Source organism: Cyanistes caeruleus, chromosome 3, assembly GCF_971803275.1.
Source record: "Cyanistes caeruleus chromosome 3, bCyaCae1.hap1.1, whole genome shotgun sequence".
Taxonomy (NCBI): Eukaryota; Metazoa; Chordata; class Aves; order Passeriformes; family Paridae; genus Cyanistes; species Cyanistes caeruleus.
In genome coordinates, this window is record NC_141703.1 from 95,003,317 (window position 1) to 95,019,264 (window position 15,948).

Genomic DNA, 15,948 nt, shown 5'->3' on the forward strand with positions numbered 1-15,948 from the left:
ATACAAAAAATATTAAAATATTCATTGGCAGGTTTTTGTTCTTTAGCATAAAAAATGGCATTCAGGTAAGCACAGCCCCGGCTCTGAATGCACTCAGTGTACATGTGAACTTTGTGAAACAACGCAGACGTATAATCAAGCTTGATAACTTGTTTTGGGTTAGAATGCAAGATGTAACCAAAAGTATGTATTGCCAGCTGTTAAAACCAGGTGAGGCAGTGCTCTTTATCTCTTCCACTCCTCCCTCCAGGGGGATCTTTTCTGTTAATGGGCCATTGAGTCTCTCTGCATGACTGATGAAATTACATCATCCCTTCGTGAGATGCTCCACCCAGGGGGAGGAGCCAAGCATTCCTACCTGGATTTTTATTTTAATTTTCCTAGTAAAGAACTGTTATTGCTATTCCCATATCTTTGCCTGAGAGCCCCTTGATTTCAAGATTATAATAATTTGGCGGGAGGGGGCCTTACATTTTTACATTTCAAGGGAGGGTCCTGCCTTCCTTAGCAGACACCTGTCTTTTCAAACCAAGACATAACTGAAATTATTCACACAGCAATGAATCATAATCACAGGACTTTGAGCTTATCACAGCTTTCTGCCAAAACTGTTGTAAACAAAAAGGTCTTGAAATGTTTCCAGAGAGATATTACAGCCAAAATCTAGTCATTCAGTGAGGGAATTGAACACTGAAATACAACAATCTTGATAAAGAATGCCCTGCCTGCAGTTGTTGTGCCAGAGCTTTAGGTAATTGTGTGAGAACAAATGTGAAAATAAACCCACTCATCATAGAAAACATTGCTCATAGCAATGTTTTCACTGTTGTTTTAGACTGGCTTGACAGATGCTATTGCTCCTCTTAGGAGGATCTCAGCTCTATATCTACAATTCCTTGGAAAAAGATAATTTCTCTCTGCTGTGTCTTGTCCCTGAGGTCAGACTGAAAATAAGAGAAAGAAATGATACAATGAGCATCAATATTCTGTCATACTGGATGCATTCTTGTCCTTCTTATATGTTTATCAAAATGCTTCAGTTCATACAATTTCTAAACTGACAAAACTTTTGGTGTATTGAGAAGACCAACCAACTTGTGGCAGCTGTACATGAATTTTCATCAAAAAGCCATCAAGGCCCTTATAGAGAGTCCTCAGACTGCAGAATTAGTCCTGGTCTAGATAATGAAGTATCAAAAAAGAACTCTTTTTTTTTTCTCTAAAGCTTGAGCAGAAAGATTCATGGATGTGGTTTCCTGCAGCCATATCCCAAGATATGAGGCAAATGCTAAGTTTGGCCCTTTGAAAAGCAACCTTTCCTGGACTATTATGCAATGGCTCTCATTTGATATACTGCTCTTCCTGTATACACAAAATACTTCTTCAATGTTTCTCATAAGCTTTTTAAATATAGTGGGTCTACTCCCTGAGAACTCCTATACAGAGAAATTTGTCTGTCAGAAAGCAGCTACGGTGATTTCAGATTAGCACAAGTTTATGCCTGGCAGAGAGGAATGATTAGGACATTTATTTCCCCTAGCAGTCCCAGCAGCAATAAAAGATCCTCAGGGAGAACAAAATCACTTCGGGCTGCTTTCACCTGTGCAGAAGTGGCAGCCACAGTTTAGCCCAGGATTTGGGAAATATATAATATATTCATGAGTTCCTTCTCCATTGTGCCAAGTTCTACATGCCCACAGCTACAGATGAGGCTGCTTCATCTTCTGTTCCTTTAATGCCTTTTGCATGGAACAAAAGGACTCTCACATTGGGATAATCTCAACTGATTAATGGTCATCAACCATAATGTCCATCACTCAGGATACTCACTGCAGTGTGATTTCCTAATCCAAAGCAATTCTGAGCTGAGCGTGTTTCAGACTGATAAAAATTTCTTCTCAGTTGAAGCAAGAAGATTTGGATCCATGTGCAATTTCTCCTGGTGTCTTGGGGACTGACTGGAGCAAAGAACTTCACTGCATGCACAGCTTTCATAACGAGTTGTTATGGTGAACTCTCAGAGCCTTATTTTCTGTTACTTGCAATACAGAGAGTAGAAGAACGACAGATCTTGACTAAACCCTGAGTGCTGGTGACTGAGAGGTGATACATCTGTGTGTTGAAGTTGCTGCAGTAATCCTGTATTACCAGATGCTACTTAGAAGGTGAGACAACCTTCAGTATTTTCTTTAATGGCTTTTAACAACGTTTTGCACTGATAGAAAGACCAAAGGTGAAGATGGTAGGCCACACTGAAGCTGTTGCAGCCAGAGTGTGTCATTCTTCAAATAGCTATATTAGTGGAAAAGTGGAACACAGTGCTCTAAAAGAGCTGCAAGCAGCTGAGTATTTCAATGTCTGCAGTTCAGAGCTGGCACTGCAGAGAGGGAGCAACCAGTTCTCCTAATTCCCAGCTAATTGATGTACTGTGTCCAGCTCTGGGGCCTCCAACATGGAAAAGACATTGACCTGTTGGAATGAGTCCAGAGGTGAGCCACTTTCCTGATCACAGGCCTGGAGAACCTCTTCTATGATGACAAACTGAGAGTTTTGAGACTGTTCAGCCTGGAGAAGGTCCCAGGGAGACCCTAGAGCCCCTGCCAGTACCTAAAGGAGACCTGAAAGAAATCTGGATAAGAACTTTTCACAAATGCATGGAGGCTATGGATTCCCTACCACTGGAAGTGTTCAAAGCCAGGCTGGATGAGGGTCTGAGTAACCAGGCTTATTGGAATGTTCCTTGCCCATGGTACAGTGCTTGGAACCAGACAATCTTTTAACCCAAACCATTCTGTGATTCTATGAGGATAGAGATAAATTGTATGGTATATTTGTTGCCTCAGGAAAGGCACCAAGCACCAAGGACTCCTCTCTTTGGAAGTTCTTTCTGTAGATGGCATCTGAGACACATTGAAGTGAGAGAAGCAGGCATAACTGCTGGGCTATAGTGGTACTTTAAAACACAAATCCTATCTCAGTACTCTTTGGTCTGATATAAAATAAGCAAAAATAGAAAGCACTGGATAACACATTTTTCTAGAAAAAAATAAAGCTGTGTCTGACCTGGATGCTGCTGAAATTATCCTGATGATAAGAGGATTTCATCTAACAATGGTAACCTTCCTTTCCTTAAGATCAATCATCTGGTAAATAATTTGGACCAGGGTTCTTAATTTTTGAAGGGACTATATCAGCTCCACCTCTTAAAATTCCTAAGAAATAACAGGAATTCTTGCATTAAAATCCTGTTTGTAAGTGCTCTTTACCACTTGTTTTTAACAGTGTACTCAAAAGTTGCTGCTAAAGAAACCAACCTGTCCCACATGACCTGTCCCACATGTCATGTCCTGGTGCATCTGTAAAGGCAATGGCAGGTTCTCTTCCTCTGTGATGAAGAAGTAAAGAGAGGGTCCTTTAGGATTACAGAGGGGAACTATTCAAGGCTTGATTCTAGATTCAGAAGAAAAGAGAAATCAAAACTCTACTCAGTGCATTAATGCATTTTAAGGTTAATGTAAGTGATGTAGATTCTTACAAAGCTCAGAGATGAACTTTGAAGGTAAAACTTCCTTAGCTCCTTGTCAGTGATTAGGGAAGAAGTCAAAATATTTTTTCAATTCCTTGGACAGTGTAAATCAAAATTGCACATTTGCTACAAAATCCATTGTTTGCAAGTTCACTTTCACTTACAATCATTAATCAACAAGATAACCTTCACAGCCTTTTTCCAGCAGAGGGAGTCTGTCCATACCAAGTGAGAGCATGCACTGTAGTCAAGTGCAAGCACGAGTTTGAGACTGAAATAATTACAGTGCCAGCAGGAGACAACCATTATCAACCATTAGCACAGATACAAGTTGTCAAATTTTTACTGTGTTGTTCATATATGACTTATTTTTATATATATTGGGGAAATCAGTATACTCTGAAACCCATGGCAGAGCTTAGTCTGGTGTTAGGGACTGCAGTATTTACCCCGTGGTCAACAGAAAACCCTGATCCAGCTCCCTCCTAGTCCTTGCTATAGGAAAAATGATACATTTCTTGCTCCATGTTTATTCTGACAGAAGTTTCTCAGAGACAAAATGCAACATCTTTATTCTTATAAGCAGTGTAAGTACTTTTCACAGGCAACATAGCTAAAAATAAGCCATATTTTAAAACATATTTCAAAGCATCTCTGTTCATCAAATGCAATCTCTCCTCTACAACCGCTTGGTGAGGTGGGTGGTCATGCCAATACCCCAATGGTGGCTGGTCTGGTTCAGAGTCTGGGATGTGGGGAGGTTTGTGCTGCTTTGCTGGGCTGAGAGCTCCCATGGCAAAGGGTAGGGACATGCTCCTGTTGTGCACAGCCTTGCTGGCAGTGGGACAGTCATAAGCACCTGGGGAGCAGCAGGAGTCTTCAACCACTCGGCTTCTTTGCACAGGTAATGTGAGTTACAGTCCCTGGCCTCTCACTGCTATTGCAGAGGAAATCTGGACACATAAAGCCATATTCAGCATAAATGGCCACATTGGCAGGATCAGTTCATATGTCATGTCAAGAAAATGTGTATATTTGCTCAGAAACAAAAAGCAGGTAAAACAACTGTATTTCATAAAAGAAACAAAGTCAGTCACAAGAAAGTCAAAACAAAACTGACAGTAATTGAAAAAGGATGATTTGGCTGGGAGATTCAGCAGGAGACAGAATCAGAATTGACCTACTGACCTTCTTTCCGTTTTATACTTATCACTGGCTTACTAAATTAGTTGCTAATTTCATTTTTATTGTGCCTGTTCACCAAGCCACATATATATATATATATATATATATATATATATATATATATAAAACATATGCACTATATATACACACATGCATATATGTGTGTATACACACACACACACACACACACACACACAGACATGTGCTGACAAGTAGGCATTTGTATACCTGCATCTCCCAGAAGAAATGTACTGTTCTGTGGATTTCTGTCCACCACTCCTCCTGCCTGGCCACAAACTTACTTTTCAAGCTGCCCCTGGGATTCTCTGCTTTCCCTCAACTTTCTTGCTCAGAAACAGCCTTCTCCCCACCAATCCCCAGCTTTCCTAAAACAGCCTTTTCCTACAGAGATGCTTAGCTGATTGCCTGTGGCCCCATTTATAGCCAACATCTTGCAAGCTCAAACACATGTTCAAGCAAGCCTGTGCTGTTAATATCCAAAATAAAAATAAAAATAAAAATAAAAATAAAAATAAAAATAAAAATAAAAATAAAAATAAAAATAAAAATAAAAATAAAATAAAAATAAAAATAAAAATAAAAATAAAAATAAAAATAAAAATAAAAATAAAAATAAAAATAAAAATAAAAATAAAAATAAAAATAAATTGGATATAGTTTAGATTAGATTAGATATAAGATGGACATTCCCATGTTGTGGGAAACCTCATGAAAAGGCAGGAACAAGTGTGAGTCTGCACTGTGGCAGTGCCAGCTGGACTTCTGGATTAAAGCAGAGGAGGAGAATGCCTGTGGATTAATGCTGGAGCACCTCTGCAGCTGTGACTTGGTGCCTGGCTTGGGAGCAGAGTTGGTGATGCCAGGGGTGAGGAGCTCAGGCTGAACTTTTTCATGGGGTGGTCTGATTAGTGCATCCCTGGGGAGGAGCGTGGTGGAGAGAGCCCAGAGCTGCCTTTGGCAGGGAGCTGGTTTGTAAGAGGTGTTTTGGGTTCATAGGGGGTCTGGAAATTGAGGTGTTTTTGGGAGGCCAAAGTTTCCCTAAGTGACAGCCAGCCAGAAGACCAAAGGATCCATTTCCCAGTGAGATAGAACACATGGCCATGTCTGTAAGGAGCTGGTTGGGAGGACAGTGGCTGAGGGGAAAGTTTGTCTCCTGGGAATATTGCACCTGGTCACAGAGAGTTTTGTGGCTTGGATGGACTCCCTCCTTATTATGGCTCTTTCATGTAAGTGATAAATGTGTGTATTGGGGGAGCTTTTGTGCACCAGAGATTTTATGGCCCTGGTGTCCTGTGGGATGAAGGCTGGTACAACAACCACATGTGGCAAACAGGAGGACATTTTCCTGCTGTGCTGCAGAAGAGCCAAAGGAGAAGGGTTGCAGGAGGCTGTGCCTATGCAGTGACACTGGATTTACAACCTCCTCATCACCTTCCACAGCTGTGCTTCTGCTCTCACTTTCCCTCTTCTGCTAAAAAAGCATTTTTCCCTCTTTCTCCCTAGGCTGGGCTACAGCTGATGTTTTTCATATCATTGCTTAACTGGCCAGTTTCCCCATCCTGTTCTTTCAGCCTCGTGTCTCTGTCCAGAGGGTTGTTCACCCTGATGTCTTTCCCCAGCTAACTATCCTGACTCACCCGGGGTACGTGCACAACGGCAGCAAGTGAGCCAGAGAGACTGAGAGAACAAAAATTAACAAAACAATGAAGAAGATAAAACTGCAACTTTTAAAAAATATGGAAAGAACACCACTAGGTTTACAAAGTTAAACTCTCAAATGCTGGACAAATCCAGACCTAAGGCTGCCTTTGGAGGGATAGTTCTGCCCCCTTTTCCCTTCCCCCACACAATGTGTATTATGTGACATGATTTAATTGTTTGGCTGCATACTACTTTTCCCACAGGACTTGTGCCTCATTTAGTGTAAATGCAGGACAGCGTCTGGGAATGAAGCTGGTCTCTGCATTTCCTGGACTAAGTGTGTGACTAGGAGCCCCATTTATTACCACCTAACCCAGAGACTGCGCTGAATTTGGAGCTGACAGCTTCTTCATGAGGTCTTCTGGGGTGGCTTCCCTGCAGCCTCTGACTATTTATCACCACAGTGAGCCTAAAGGTGAGAAGCTACTGTTTCCAGGGAACTGGGGACTTTTTATTATGACTTGATGAAGTTTTTTTGAATACTCCATTGGCTCTGGCATTTGTTCAGAATACTTTATGATTTAACTAACTGATGCAGCAGACTTCATTTGCTGTTCTGAGTGCTGGGTGCTTCTATAAATCTATAACCTGAATGTCTCCTACCAGGTGTCTAAAAACAAGAAACCACAAGCCAGAAGTGCAGATATCTCACCTAGATATGACTAAGAAACTTGATAGAAGCAGGGAGAGTTTCTAGTTCTTTCAGCAGCCATTTCTTTCCTCTGCTAGTAAATTATTCCCTGCTTTCCCACAGTCCTCTGCCTTAGGTTTCCATGTCCCAAATAACGCAGGACTTAGCTGCTATTTGACCCTGAATGAGCACACCAGATGAGCTCTCCACTGCCTGATCCTATTTAGAAGTCATATCTTGTAAACTTTTTTGACTATTCTGTTGCTGACTGTCCTTCATCAGAAAATGCCAGGTCATTCTCCTCAGAGTGAATAATCTTTCATTTTCTAACGTGAAACTTGCATCATGAGCTGGAGCATAGTAAAAAGAAATTCCATTCCACATTCTCAGAGATGATTTTCAGAGCTCTGTGTTGATTTTTGCAGCTTTAAAATCATATTTTCTCTCATTCAGCTGATACCCAATGAGCAAGGAAAAGCAAAGATTCTTGCTCAGCACTGTGGGGACAGCGCTCAGTCATTTTTTTATGCATTTGTATAATGGTTTAACATTTGCAGAAAAGCAGAACAATACTGCAGACAACCTCACCTGCACACCTCTCTGTGTTGAGACATATTTGCTTCAAGAACTGAAACTCTGAGAAGAAAAACATTTGGAACATGCAAACTACTTTCTCATGGTGCTTCTGCTTTTCCCAGATTTCTCCATTCTTCATCATCATAATAGAGGGATAGGAAAGCCTGTGGAGAAAGTTCTTACTGTTACTCCTGGCATTTCTGGCTTTATTACACTAGATTCTCCATGCCAAATTGCTAGACTACTTCAAAGGACTCTGATCAACTTGAAACATAGCCAATTACCTGTGAATTATAGATTGTTTCAGGAAATGCTCCTGCAGTCACTGCAGTTCCTGGGTTCATGCAGATAGTGTTAAGCTGAGCTCTGCTGACTTTTTTATCTTCATTATTGTTTTTGCATGTTCTTCTAGATGAAAGGCTTTCATAAGGGGGGCGGGGGTACATTTTTATATGCTAGAAATAAGCTTAGCAAATTGCATGGACAGGATATAAATTTGGAAAAAGTACTCCTTTTGAATGTTTCTTACAAAGGCCTTATAGGCTACTTGTAAAAAACCAAAAAGCAGACAACAAAAACATAGCTAATAACTACTAATATTAAAAGTTTTTAAAATTTCATGTATAATGTAACTACTTTTCTTCCCCCCACAGAAGATAGCATTAGACCTGGAAGCATTTTTAAATTTTGCATATTTAAACTTGTACCTTCAAAATCCATGCAAGAGCAAATATCCCTAATAACACTCCAAAGACTGGACTTTCATAAGATGGGCCTTTGTATTCAAATTCACTTTATTATTTATTTTTATTTTGGCGCTACAAGTTGTATTAAAATGTCAATGTTTGTTTTTCCTCAAGTCATAGCCAATGCATTTGTTTGTTCTTTATTCAATTGTTGTATGAATTTTGCAAGGCCAGAATTATTTGTTTAACTTTCTGGGCACTCTATCCAGAGAGCTATTATTTTATCAGCCACACTTCTATGGCACATTTCATAAAATCATAGAATGGTTTAGGTTAGAAGGAACCTTACAAAGCCCCTACCATGGGCAGGGACACCTTCTGCTAGACCAGGCTGTTCAGGGCCCCATCCAGCCTGGCTTTGAACACTGCCAGGGATGGGGCATCCACAGCTTCTCTGGGAAATTTGTGGCAGTGCCTCAGCACCCTCACAGAAAAGAATTCTGAATGAAGGATTCCTTATATCTTCCTTTCTCCCCTTTTTGAAAACAGGAGCAATGTTTCCCTTTCTTTTCAGTCGCTGGGGACTTTGTCTGACCACTGTGACTTTTCAAATATGATGGAAAGTGGCTTGGCAACAGCATCAGCCAGTGCCCTCAGGACCTTGGGATGCACCTCACCAGGTCCCAGACACTGGTGCTATTCACCTTCATCAGATGGTCCTGAACCTGCTCTTCACTTATGGTTCACTCCCTCAGCTATAAATTAGGTGTGGTGCTACAAAGATGCTTACAAACAACAAACACAGACCTTGGGCTCCAAGTGTTCAGGGGAGTAGACCAACCTTCCAGTTCAGTTTTCATCCAGAAACCAGTCATGGATATGTAAAATAGTGTTCCCCTCAAGTGTCCAGGCTGAAACCAGCTCACCTGACACAGGGGCTATCTTGTCCTCTGTGACAAAATGCAGATGTTGCAATAATCCTAAACATCTAGAGCTCTAATTTGTCTGTAATGTGCTCATGAATTATTTGGATCAAGGCATAGACGTGTGATGTCTTGGCTGATGTAGTGCCTGGTGTCTGTGATAACTCTGATGAAGTAAAAGCACTGGACACCACATTAAATGCAATGTAATAGACCTGTGGGTCTTGGAGCCACAGACATTTGACCATGGGATGTTTCTTTAAGCTAACTCCTGTGGAAAGTGGTTCAAGCACTGCTTGCAAATTCATCTCATTTAGGCCTTGCCATGAAATAATATTTTAGTTCCTTGCTTCAGGTGCAATGCTCAATATCAGCAGTGAACAACCAAACAAATGCTCTGTTTGGGTGTTCTATTCCTTCAGCACAAGAAGAGCTCAGTTGCCTGCCTGTGTGCCAAGCATGTATCCTAAGTTTGCAAGAGGAATGTTGAATTTCCTAACTAACTCTGGAATAAGGCAAAAGGAGTAAGGTCATAATGAAGGAAGGTCTGGACTTGACTGAATGTGGCAGCACTGTTGGCCTTTTGTTGACCTTTGGAAAAATCATTGCAGAAGATGTTCTGCTATTTCCATGGTCTCTAACAGTTTTGTAGAATATTTTATGCATGCACTTCTCTGTGGTTACTTTGACACACACTGACTTGCAGAAGTGCAGCATCTCTGCAGGCCTCTGGGGATGCTAACTGGAGCTTTTTACATTGGCAACATTGGTCATCACCTGGAATGACTTTTAAGTCATTTTAAGTGTGGAAGGAAATGAGGAATCCCAGGAAATGGTAGTTGCTCCATTGCCAAGACAAGCATCAAACCAGTGGTAAATAGATGAGGTAATTACAATTATCAGTATTATTGGCTGATTTAGCTTAGTCTAACTGAAAACTCTTCTGCAAGAGAAGGATATCCATTAGGTAGGGATTAATGTTGTGATGTGAAATGCATTCTGCTGCCTGAAAAAAAAAAAAATGCAGAAGAAGTCACTCAGACCAGGAAGCAGCTTTCATAGAGGCTGGATTTCTGAAGCACTGTTTACAGAGAAGTGGTCCTTCTGGGAACTATTATTGCCCTTTTCTCTGCACTCATTACATCATCCAACCTGCAAAGGCATCTGCTTGCCAGATGCTGAGGGGTATTTGCTGGAGTACTGTTTATCTGAGAGTGAAAGTGTCACTTCATGCTAAAGGGCAGGCGTGGATGCAGCTGCCAGAGAAGATAAGTGAGTGTGAAAATGTTTTAATCTTTACATGGAGCCGATTTCCCCCACAAATTTCCACGAAAAACTTGTGGATCATGAAAAGCAGAAATCTTAAATTAGGGGATTTGAGTGTCTCAGAATTCAGTCCAAGTTGTGACTTGCTGATGAGGGGAGTTGCACCTCAGCTTGGTTATTCCTACAGCTACAGGGGAATCTGGCAACACGAGATCTTGATGCTGACAGGGGTGGAAAAGGGTCAGGGGAGTCTTCTGGCATAGTTTAAACGGAGCTTCAAAACCCGATTATCACAACTCCCTGGCAAATACCTCCAAGGAGGATTTTTCCACAATGAAAGATTTGAGGCTTTCATTGGTGTTCTCTGCTGGCTGTTGTAACAGAGGTGGTGCAGTGTAAAATGCCCTTCCTTACACTGAGTGATTCTGTAGTGTCACACTGGTTACTACAGGATGACATCTGCAAATAAAGCCGTGGTTTCATTCTTCGAATTTTATTTTTAGACATTCTTCTTTTGGATTCAGGGCTGTACCATAAATTCCTGCTAAATTACAGGAATGACCGCCACGGGTGCTCATTTTCGTGGAGAAAACCACGGCAGTCGGCGTGCGTGTAAATAAAAAAAAGGCCCCTGTTATATGCAGCGATCAAAGGAAGGTTTGTGTCTCTGAAAGTCTCTCGACTTTCTCTATTTTTCCTCGCCTGCCGGGGCTACTGGGATCCGCTGTCCCCGGCCGCCAGCCCTGCCCGCTCCCGGCCGCTTTTCCTGGAAAGCGGGGCAGGAGAGGGGGCGGACAGCGTCGGATCCCGCGGAAGCCTGGCTTTCCCCGAGCCCCTTTCCTTTGGCTCTGCTCTGGGTCCTTCCCGGCCAGGCGGGGAGGAGAACGCCCGCCCCCCGCGGGGCCGCCGGGGGAACATCTGGGCGGCCGCGCCGCCAACATCTGGAGCGGCGGCGGCGCATCCCCCGGGAGCCGCAGCCGCAGGGAGGGTCCTGCCCCCGGCGCTGCCCGGGCCGGCAGCGAGAGCCCCGGAGGAGGGGAAGGGAGAGGAGAAGGGGCTGCGAGGGAGGGCTCGGCACAGGTAAGGGCAGCCCCGAGCCCCGGAGCGGGGCGGGCCGGGGTGAAGGCAGGACGGGCGGCGGCGGGGCAGGGCGGGGGAGGGTCGGATACTGCCGGGGGAAAGGACGGCTGCTCCATGTTTGCCTCCACTCGGTCCACGGGGGACACTTCTGAGGTGAAAAGCGCGGACGGGACTTTTAAATCAGCAATCGCCTTCGGGAAGGTTGGTGGCGTTCAGATGCGAGCGTGGCCCTTGCGGGCATGCGGGGCGTTCTGCCCCATGTGCGAGAGGCTTTGCAGCCGAGGTTCTGGATCGCTGAACAAAGGGGAGATTAGGTGTTCATCTCACTTCTAACTTTACTACGTGATTTTTTCCTCTCCCTCCCTCTTGGATGTGTCGAATGGAGAAGTACATCCAAATTTGAATTTCCAGGCAGAATTAAAAGAACTTAAATGTACTTCGTGACCTCTTACTTTATGAGAGAAACCCTAAAATTATCTTAGCCTCTTTATTTTATTTCAAAACAGAATAACCCTCAGAAAAATACTTTCCGCCCCTGGATATGTTCCATTTTGCTTCAATTTTCCACCAGTAAATCATATTCTACTCTCCTAAAAACACTTAATACTTGACGTGGTATCAAAACATTATTATCTTTTTGATAAAGGGCTTTCTGGAGAGTTTGGGAACTGAAGTATTTGTGAACAAAATATTTCTGCTTTTTACTTTTTAAGCCAAGTGTTTGATGATTACCATGTATTTGCATAATTAGGACTTGTGATTTCTCCATTATGTGTAATTTTGTTTGCATCAGCTAATATTGCTGTTTCTGTGGAACTCTTTAAATTATGGCACGAGTTGTACTGCAAGTCACTCACTGTAAGTACTTTGTAAAAGGAAAGTTTTCAATATCCATTTTAGATGCAAATTCAACACTGACTCTGGAGTTACCTTCCAGAAGTTTGCTCAGATGTCTTTTGCTGCTTTTCAGGGTTGCTTGTGTGGCTTTTTCCGTATTTTTCTCTTTACAAATGGAGCTGGGCGAAACAAACAGATTTCTCTCAGCTGTGGAGAGTTGTGGGTAGAAATAACTGCTGGAGAAGAAAACTCAAATGAACCTTGAGGAGTGGCTGGAATAATTCTGACTGTGTTTAGGCAAACTGCTGTTTGCTTTCTTTTTGCACACAAATCTGCCTGCAAAGATCATTTTAGTCAGTACTGCATTTGGCCAGTGCAGCAGTGCAAAAATGGGCTCCTTGTTTGTAGTCTGAAGAGGTATGTGAACCAAGACTTCTCAATGTTGAAACTCTTGTCAACTGGCTCCTTCTTCTTACATGTGACCAAACACGCTTATGCCCACTTGCAGTTGGCAGTAGTAGCAATTTTGACTGAATCTTCCAAGCTGCAGGCAAGACAAGCTCCTAAACTCAGGAATTACAAATAATTTGACATAGGTTTTGAAATACCTTCATTTTTAGTAGAATGACTCTCTCCAGGGGCAGCTCTATCCCATCATGCAGCATGAGCCAGACCTTGGGTCCCGGTGCTGTTTTTTTTGTGCTCCAGAAGGTAAAAAGGAGATTTAAGTCCCTTTTATTAATTTATGCCTAAATCAGGGCCTGCTATATCGCTTTAATGCCATCTGAGCAACACTCCTAAAACTCTTGCTCCAAATCACCTTGCACTTGAGACATTTCTAAGACAACTTGTGTAGCATTTGTAATGCCAGTGGTTTTGGAAGAGGATCTTGCTGGATCTGCTCCCTCTGTGAATTGCGTTGTTGGAGGGGTTGCAGGAGCCAAAGCTGCTGCTGCTGCAGCCTTGTATCATGGAGAACTCTTAGGTTTCTGCTAATGTTGCATTAGCACAAGTAATTCCAATTTAATGAGTAGGAGGCAGTCCTGTAAAATGGAACTACCTCTCAAGCATTTTGTCTTTTCTAGCTGGGCAAAGCCAGCCAGCCATTTCTCCCACTAGCATGAACCTTACAGGCTGCCTTGCCGACACTCCCATTTATTCATTAGTGTTTTTCTCTTTGGCCTTGATCCACACAGCTTTCTGCTGTTGCTAGTGTGTTTCCCTCAGGCTATAGTTGGTAGAGGCAGTGCATTTGGCTCCCCTTGAAGAAGCAGTATTATCAGGCAGCCTGAGATTGACAGACAAGACTGCAAAGAAAGCTTCAAGGTACAAAGGCAGGTTGGCCAAAGCTCTAGATGCAAACCCTACCTGCTCTGTTGCACAGCTTTGTGGAAATTACTGATAAGAAAATTTTTATATGTTTTTTTTCTTATCACAGCAGAATGCTGTAATCCCCAAGCACTCATATAATTTGTTACAGTCATCAAATCCACAAGATTTAAACATTTATTTTTAATCGCTTTGTTTGCAATGAGGGCTCACACTACCTAACTGTACTGCACAGACAGATGGGGTGGCTGAAGATGGGGACAGACTTTTTAGGAGGGCTTGTTGATAGGACAAGGGGTAATGGTTTTAAACTAAAAGAGGGTCTATTTAGATTAGATATAAGAAAGGAATTTTTTGTGAGGAGCAGGGTGAGATGCTGGCACAGGTTGCCTGGAGAGGTGGAAGGTTCCTTCCAACACCAACTATTCCATAATTCTATCAGAAGGTTATGAACACTTAATGGAATAACTTCAGAAAGCAGAGATTCATGAACAAGTGGCTGGCTCTCTATGGGATGAGACAGCAAAATGAAGCAGTGTCACAGCAGAAGCCAGTATTCTGGACACACGTGCCCCATGTTTCCAGCCTTCTCTCTTGCTGGGGACAGGAGAAGTTCAGCTCTTACAAGTGTCACCTGCTTGTTGCCCAAGTATGAGCTGTTATGAGCATCACGTTAGCAAACTGAGCCTCTGTGTAGTTTTTCAGTAAGAAAAACAATCCCTTCCTATGAAAACCATCAAAGACTTAATAATGACCTCTCATTTGTTGATATGAGCTCCCTTCCCATTTTTGTCAACTTGAGACTGTCCTTAAGATGTAAGCTTACTAATGCACACAACAGAGATGACAATTCTGCTTCCCATACTTTGTTAGTGTTTGGTGATTCCTTAAAACAGGATCTTCTTTGTAATCCAGCTTCTCATTCAAAGGCTTCAGTCACCTCAATTTCTGGTACTGTACCTACTGAAGAGAAATTCTAATGCCTTTTCCACACAGTCACCAGTAGTTATTGTAAGGGAGTAACCCTTGCAGCCAAGGAATTATAACTCATGTTGAGGTCAGAAAGCCCTGTACTTCACGCCTTCGTGCCTTCACACCTCTCTACAGCTGCCTGAAAGGAGGTTGTAGCCAGGCGTGGGTCTGCCTCTTCTCCCAGGCAAGTAGGGACAGGATGAAAGGGCATAGTCTTAAACTGTGCCTGGAGAGGTGTCAGATGGACATTCGGAAGAATTTCTTCACAGAAAGGGTGGTTAGATTGGGCTGCCCAGGGACATGGTGGAGTCACTGTCCCAGGAGGTGTTTGAGGACAGACTGAGTGTGGCAGTCAGTGCCCCGTGGTGTAGCTGACAGGGCGGTGATCAAAGGCTGGACTTGATGGTCTGAGAGGTGCTTTCCAAGCTAATTGATTCTATGGTTCTGTGACCTGTCCTCCTCTAAGCACAGTGTTCTCTTTCAGATATGGCTTCTTTGCTGGTGGAAAATATCCATTGAAGACCACTCAAGCATTAAGTTTTCTCAGTAGACTCCCTACTTTTTTTGGGGTTGTGTCTTCTTGTCTTCAAGAAGTGTTTGGAGACATAAATAACAATTGCAGTAACTTCTAAAAGCCTGTAAAGAGCTTTGTAAGTGCCAAAAGTAGGATCTTTCACAGCCCAAGTGGTCATTAGTATTTATTACAAATATTTTCCATGGTCTAGTAGTCCTCTCAGCTTTGATGTTTCATTCCACTGAAACCCCAACTGAACTGTCAAGATGCTGCAGGAGGAGGTCTGTAAAAAGGCAAACCATATTTTATTTCATTTCATTTCCTCTGCAGAACAGGGCTCTGATCTCTAAATCATCAGCTGATACATCAAACTTTTGCTCTATTGACATTTTCCTAGCCTAGGAAGCCTTTTCTCTCCTAGGAAGCAGAGAACATTTAAGTGAATACAGCTGGAAAGGCAAAGAGGAGCCAGAGATTACACCCAGAACTGCTTTTTGTGGAAAAGCTATGGAGCAATCTTCCCAGTGGCAGTGTAACCTCTGCTGGACCGTGGAACTCCAGGAACACCTAGACTCTTGCAGAGGTTGATTGTTGAAGTGACTTGGACTGTTTTAAAGATCATAGTTCACCCTCCTGCACTGGTCTGCCCTGGTGAGGCCCCATCTGGGCTGCCGTGTCCAGTTCTGGGCTCCAGAGTTCAA

General features: G+C 42.8%; 1 protein-coding gene across 8 annotated transcripts in view; it reads left to right on the forward strand.

The window, feature by feature from the left end:
• Positions 1-6,524: 6,524 nt before the first annotated feature.
• The window catches only part of TMEM45A (transmembrane protein 45A), a 30,681-nt gene continuing 21,257 nt past the window's right edge, over positions 6,525-15,948 (forward strand). Inside the window, exon 1 of one of the 8 annotated variants that reach the window (XM_023942282.2) lies at positions 6,525-6,848. The gene's annotated coding sequence lies outside the window, so the exon portion shown is untranslated. Of the gene's footprint in view, positions 6,849-11,020; positions 11,173-11,448; positions 11,596-11,647; positions 11,797-15,948 lie in introns of those variants that run through there. The other 7 variants (XM_086883049.1, XM_086883050.1, XM_086883047.1 and 4 more) reach the window with 7 other exon arrangements.